This window comes from Sorex fumeus, unplaced genomic scaffold, assembly GCF_029834395.1.
Source record: "Sorex fumeus unplaced genomic scaffold, SorFum_2.1 ptg000169l, whole genome shotgun sequence".
NCBI lineage: Eukaryota > Metazoa > Chordata > Mammalia > Eulipotyphla > Soricidae > Sorex > Sorex fumeus.
Window position 1 is genome coordinate 911,954 of NW_026606226.1, and position 6,000 is coordinate 917,953.

General features: G+C 63.1%; 1 protein-coding gene across 1 annotated transcript in view; it reads right to left on the reverse strand.

Annotated features, from left to right (window-relative positions):
* The window catches only part of PHLDB1 (pleckstrin homology like domain family B member 1), a 47,234-nt gene extending 45,352 nt beyond the window's left edge, over nucleotides 1–1,882 (reverse strand). Inside the window, exon 1 of the mRNA XM_056107631.1 lies at nucleotides 1,789–1,882. The gene's annotated coding sequence lies outside the window, so the exon portion shown is untranslated. The remainder of the gene's footprint in view (nucleotides 1–1,788) is intronic.
* Between the last annotated feature and the right edge of the window lie 4,118 nt (nucleotides 1,883–6,000).

Sequence of the window (6,000 nt, forward strand, 5' to 3'; positions counted from 1 at the left end):
ACGGGGCGGGCGCCGGGAGGGAGACCGAGGGGATGCCCGGGGACGGGGACGCGGGGGAGCCGCGGACGGAGGAAAACAAACAGGAGAGCGCGGGACAGAGAGTAAATGGGGAAACTGAGTCACGCCCCTGGGGACTCACGCGGGAGCCGCACCGGGGGCTGCGGGCCGTCACGGGGCGGGGTAGAGGCCAGGGCGCCGGGCCGCAGGGGCGCGGCGCGGGGTGGATGTGGGCCGGGGGCCGGGGAGGCGCAGGGGGCGCCGCCGGGAGGGGCGCATGCCCCACGCCGCGGGCCGAGCGCGGTGGCCGCCGGGGCGGCCGCCAGGTGGGACAAGGCCACAGTGTTGGGGCCGCCCCGCCCGCCCTCGCGCCGGACAAGCGGCCTTTCTTCGGCGAAGGGGAGAAGGGGCCGCTTGTTTGCGCGGCCGGGAATGGGGCGGCCCCGCTCCCCGCCGGGCAGCTGCGGCCGGGGTGGGGGGGTTGGGTGGGTGGGAGCTGGGTGTGCGCCGAGGCCTGGAGCAGGGGAGGGGAGTGCGGGGGGCCGGGTGGGAGCCGGGGTGCGTGCCAGGGGGCGTGCGGGGCGCAGAGCTGTGCGGGTGCGGGGCTGGCCAGGGCGTAGACGTGTGCGTAGACGTGTGCGGTGGTCGGGGGGGTGTGGGGGAACACTACCACCAGGGCTGCACGGTGCAGTGACGCGGGTGACGTGGGGGGTCTCGGAAGAACCTCAGGTGCGCGCGGCCACCCCGGGAGGCCGGACGGGGCAGCGTGCGCGTGCGCGTGCGGGGGCGCGCGCGCGCGGGGGGCTGCGCCCCGGGCGGCGTCGCATGAGTCAGCCTCGGGGCCTCCCGGACAGCTGAGCTAACGGGCCCAGAATGCAGCCCCGCCCGCGCGCCGTCCCCGCCGTCCCGCACCGTCCCCCGCGGGGCCCGGCCCGACGCGCGCCCGTCCCGCCGGAAGCCTCAGCCGGCGCCGCCTGCGGCCACCGCCGCGCTTCCCCTCGGCCGCCGCGGGCGCCCACACCCCCACGGTTCCGCTTGGCCCCCTGCTGCGGGGACCTGGGCCGGAGGCTCCAATCCCCACCAGCCCGGACGGGCGTGGCCAGAGCCGGGGCTGAGGGGGGCGCATCCCCCCACCCCCGGGGGGTCCTACCCGGCGCCTCCCGCAGCCCTCGGGACGCTGGGCGCGGGCTCCCCCGAGTCCCTCCCCGACGTGCCCCACTAGGCGTCTCTCCCTCCATCCAGGCTGCCCCGGATGGGAGCGGAGATGCTCCGGGGACCGCACCCCTGCCCCGGACCCCCACGCCCTCCCAATGCGGGGGTCTCGATCGGTGTCAGTCGGGCCGGAGGGAGAGGTGGGGGTGTGGGGCGCAGGCGGACGGCACCTCTTCGAAAAGTGTCTGGGCGCCGTCTGGGTGCCCCCCGAGGAATCTAGCTTGGAGCCGGTCAGAGCCCCCCCAGTTCTCCCCGCCGCCCCCGGCCCCGGGGGAGCGCGAGGGCCCCCTCTGGCGGCGGCGCGGGCCTCGGGCCGGAGGGCAGTGCCAGCCGCGCGCGGGACAGCCGCCAGGCGGACGCGCCGCCGAGCCCCCTTCGCCCCGGTGCGCGCTCACCTGGGCCTCGCCCCGGGGCTCCCCGGGGTTCTTCAAGACTTCCCAGCCCAAAGCGGGTCCCGGGGCTCCAGCCAGCCCCCCCCCCCCCCCCCCGGCTCTTCCTCTTTTCCAGTCCCAGCCGCGCAGCGCACGCGACCCTCGGGCGGGGGCCACGCCGCGTTCTTACCTCGGGGGACGGGGGGACACCGGGCCCTTCGCCTGGCTGGCCGCGGCGGCCTCGGGCTGAGGACACTGTTGCTTTCCCCGGGAGCCCGCGGAGTAGGAGGAGAGCGCGCGGGTCCCGCCCCCCACCCCCCAGTCCCCGCCCCAGTCCCCGTCCCGGCTGCCTGGCCAGAGAAGACGCTCTTGTGGGGCTGGAGCCCGAGGTCCCCCCACCCACTCTTTCCCAGAGCAGCACCGCCCCCCGCCTGCACAGCGCCCGCTTTGTTCATCTCCGCAGCTGGTTCACCGCCGCCCCAGCGCACCCCTTCTCCCGCCACCCCCGGCCACCCGCCGCCGCCCGATGGCTCGGGCGGGTCCTCTTCTTCAACTTCCTAGACCCCAGACTCTCGCGCCGGCTCCCGGGGACCCTTCCTAGTGGCAGCCCAGCCACGTACTCCGGGACAGTTTCTGCGCCAGGAGAGCCAGCGCTGCCCCCTCTCTCCCGGTCTTATCTACCCCAAGCCCCACCGCGAGGAGCTGTAAATGGGATAATGGGATGAGTACACCCCCCACCCCCTATTCCAGGCGATCCCGGCTTTTCTGGTGGAAGCCCAGCAACGCGGACACCGCCCCCTACCCCAACCGGTGCCCCAACCCGTGGGCTATGAGCCGAGGGGAAGTGTTGGCAGGCAGGTGACATGCCATGGGGGGGGGGGGAGGGCTCATCTGGCGAAAGGAGAGGGCGAAAAACCCTTAGAAGAACCTAGAAAAACTGGGCCTGGTTGCAGTCCTGCTCCCTCTCACCCGCACTTGGAAACCCAAGCCTGACAGTGGAGCCGGCTGTGTCCTGCCAGCTCTCGCCCCAGGAGACCCAGGAGGTGGCCCTGGGGCTGAGCTGAGCTAGACTGGACAACCTCCTTCGGCAGGGACCCCTAAGACCTTCCTCTGGAAGGAGTGATGGAAAGCCCCAGCCTCACACCCCCACTCCACAGGTTGGCATGAATTTTGGTGTGTGGGGGGTGGGGTGGGAGGAAGCTAGGAAGAACCGGCCTTTGGGATAAACACATCTTGTTCTGATTCACTGGGTTTAGTTTTGCTCTCTCCGGTCCTCCCTCCCTCACTCACTCACCCAGCAACAGGGCACCACCGGGGCCACCGGGGCTACAGGAAGTTCTGGTCACTCATTGACAGGCCTGCACTGGGTGGGTGGGGGGGGGCAGGATAGGGCATGGTTGGAGGCTCTGGAGCCCCACAGTAGGCAAGAAAGGGAAGGGTGGTCTTCCTAGCTACTGCGGGCAGACACAGGCAGTCCCACTGACGGCCTGCACTGTGGCTCCCACCGGGCATGGAGTTTGGGAGGGGAATAAGACCGGGGTCCTTCCACTCTAGAGGACATTCGAAGCCCAGGAAAGTATTTTAACTCTGGCTACCTTTCCTGAGGCAAATCACAACAGTAATTTTGAGGTTATTCTGGTTTAAAGAGGGAAAAAAAAAAGGAAAAAGAAAGAAAAGAACAGGCCAGAGAACTAGCTGTACAGTCTGGATGCAGGCTTTGCAAACAGAGGTTGGGGCGATTCCCAGCAGCAGAGGGTCTGTTGAGCACCGCTGGGAGTGACCCCTGACACCAGGTGTGATCCCAAAACCAAGAGATATGCTCCCCCCCCCAAAAAAAAAAAACCCATGTCCAAAGTGCCAAGAACCAGCATCTGAGGATGGGCTCTCATGTCCCTCAGGAGGAATTTCAGGAATGAGCCTGTCCCAGCTGCTGGGACAGTGACACAGCACCCGGCTTCTCTGGGTCCTCACCCCGGGATCAGCCACGCGATGTTGGTCTGCCTCAGGTTCCCACAGTGAGAGCACTCGGGGGACCACAGACCTCCCGCCCCCAGCCGCCCCACATCTGGAGCCCATCAGACTCAGTGCTCCCTCCCAGTTACGCAAGAGGTCGAGCAGCTGGGAGCGCAGGGAAGGGGGAGGAAGAGAGAAGAGAGCAGCCAAGCGCCTTCCAAGCCGGCTTCAGACTTTCCGAAGTGGAAGTAGGGGGAGAGGGCAGAGGCTGGGTGTGGAAGGCACGGCGGGGACTCTGCACTTGGCTACCAAGGGCAGCAGTGGATTTCCACACCCGCCTACCTTGGCCCCAAACTTCCCTCCTTTCCCTCCCTCTCATCTCAGGGGGAGTCCCAGAAAGTGGGTGATTATTGCTCCTCAGAGCAAGTGCAGCGGGACCCTTTCCCAGAAATCTCTCGCTCCCGGCGGCCTCTCTGGGTTCTGAAACCAGCATCCTCGGCGGCGTAGGTGGGATACAGCGAAGATGCCAAGCAGCTCTGGGCTGCCGCTGATTTGGGAAAAGATTCAAACCTGCCTTCAGCAGCTGCAAAGGAGCAGCTTTTTCCTGCGCTTGTTTGGAAATTGCACAATTCACACTTCCACACAAGGCTAAGATTCCTCCACACTGAGTGGGACATTTGGGCAGGATGTCTCTCTCTCTCTCTCTCTCCCTCTCTCTCTCTCTGGCTCAGGACTCCCTCCGGAAGGAACAAAAAATGGGAGTCCGTGGCTGGAGTGTGCATGAGAGCCTTGGGTTGTCCACCCACACCACGATGTCCCCCACACCACTGCCAGGTGTGACCTTTCCCCAGCCATGGATTGGGAAAGGACATTTTTCCATTTCTCTCATTCCCTTGGATTTGGAATGCCATTTTCAAATAGCTCCTTTGTGTTTTCTAGAATTGCAGCAAGTCTTAACTAAACACTTAGCCCATATCCCACCAACAGCAAGGTGAAAATCTTTTTTTTTTTTTTTTCCGGTTAGGAGCCCGGGTGCTGTGAGAGGAGCAGAGGCTGGTTTGCAAAGGTCATGTCTTTTTCCTCAAGGCCTGTCCCCGTGAGGGTTAGGACTGTCACTGGCAGAGATGCCCTCCGCGCATAACCAACCTACCTGTGGCTCTTCTCCAAAGTGGAAGCACCTGAATGAGCAGAGGACCCTGGAAACCTTGAGCACTTCGTTGACAAATAGATATCCAGAGCCAAGATAGTACAGCAGGGAAGGCATTCATTTGTCTTGTACACAGTCGATCTGGGTTCAATCCCTGGCACCCCACATGGTTCCCTGAGCACAGAGCCAGGAGTGCAGGCCCTGAGCACTGCAGAATGCAGCAGTAATATAAAACAAAAAAAAATTCCAAGGGAGGTTGCTGAGTTATTTTTCTAAGATGTAGTAGGCCAAGGACGTTTGGGAATCTCTATTCTGGGGTTTCGGGCTGGAGCGATAGCCCAGTGGGTAGGGCATTTGCTTTGCACGCAGCCAACATGGCCGACCCGAGTTCGAATCCTCCGCCCATCTCGGAGAGCCTGGAAAGCTACCGAGAGTATCTCGCCCAGTGCAGCAAAGCCTGGCAAGCTCCCCATGATGTATTCCATATGCCAAACACAGTAACGAGTCTCACAATGTTACTGGGCCCGCTCAATGGATGAACAATGGGAGGACAGTGATACAGTGATTATTTTGGGGTTTCAAAGGAACTCAGCAGTAGAGGGGCTGGAGAGATCATACAGCAGGTAAGGTGCTTGCCTTGCATGCCGCAGATGTGGGTTCCAATACCCACCACCACCTGTGGTTCCCTAAGCACCATCCTGCGACATTCCTGAGCAGAGTGAAGAATAACACCACGTGCTTCTGGGCGTGGCACCCCTACACCCCAGTTGCATAGTAAAATGGAGTCAGTTTTTTTTTCCCCTTTTTGGGTCACACTCAGCAATGCTCAGGGGTTACTTCTGGCTCTGCACTCAGGAATTTCTCCTGGTGGTGCTTGGAGGACCATATGAGATGCTGGGGATTGAACCCTGGTCAGCCGCGTGCAAGGTAAACGTCCTACCCGCTGTACCATCGCTCCAGCCCCCAGTTCTGAATTTTTGCTTCTGTTTGTGATTCCTCAGGTTTCCCCTAACTCCAAGGAGGCCCACAGAGAGTATCACTTGCAGTTAGCATGTCTTAAAAAAAAAAATGGTGTTATGAATGGTTCAGTGGTTGATTGTACTGATATTTGCCTTCTTCGATGGGAGTTTCTTCCATGTCTTTGTTTTGGGGCCACACCCAGCGGTGCTCAGGGATTACTCCTGGCTCTGCACTCAGGGATCAATCCTGGGGAGCTCAGGGGACCGTACAGGATGCTGGTGATAGAACCTCACTCAGCAGAATGCATGGCAAGCAAGCGCCCTCCCCGCTGTGCGCTCTCTCTCCAGCCCCTCCTGTTGG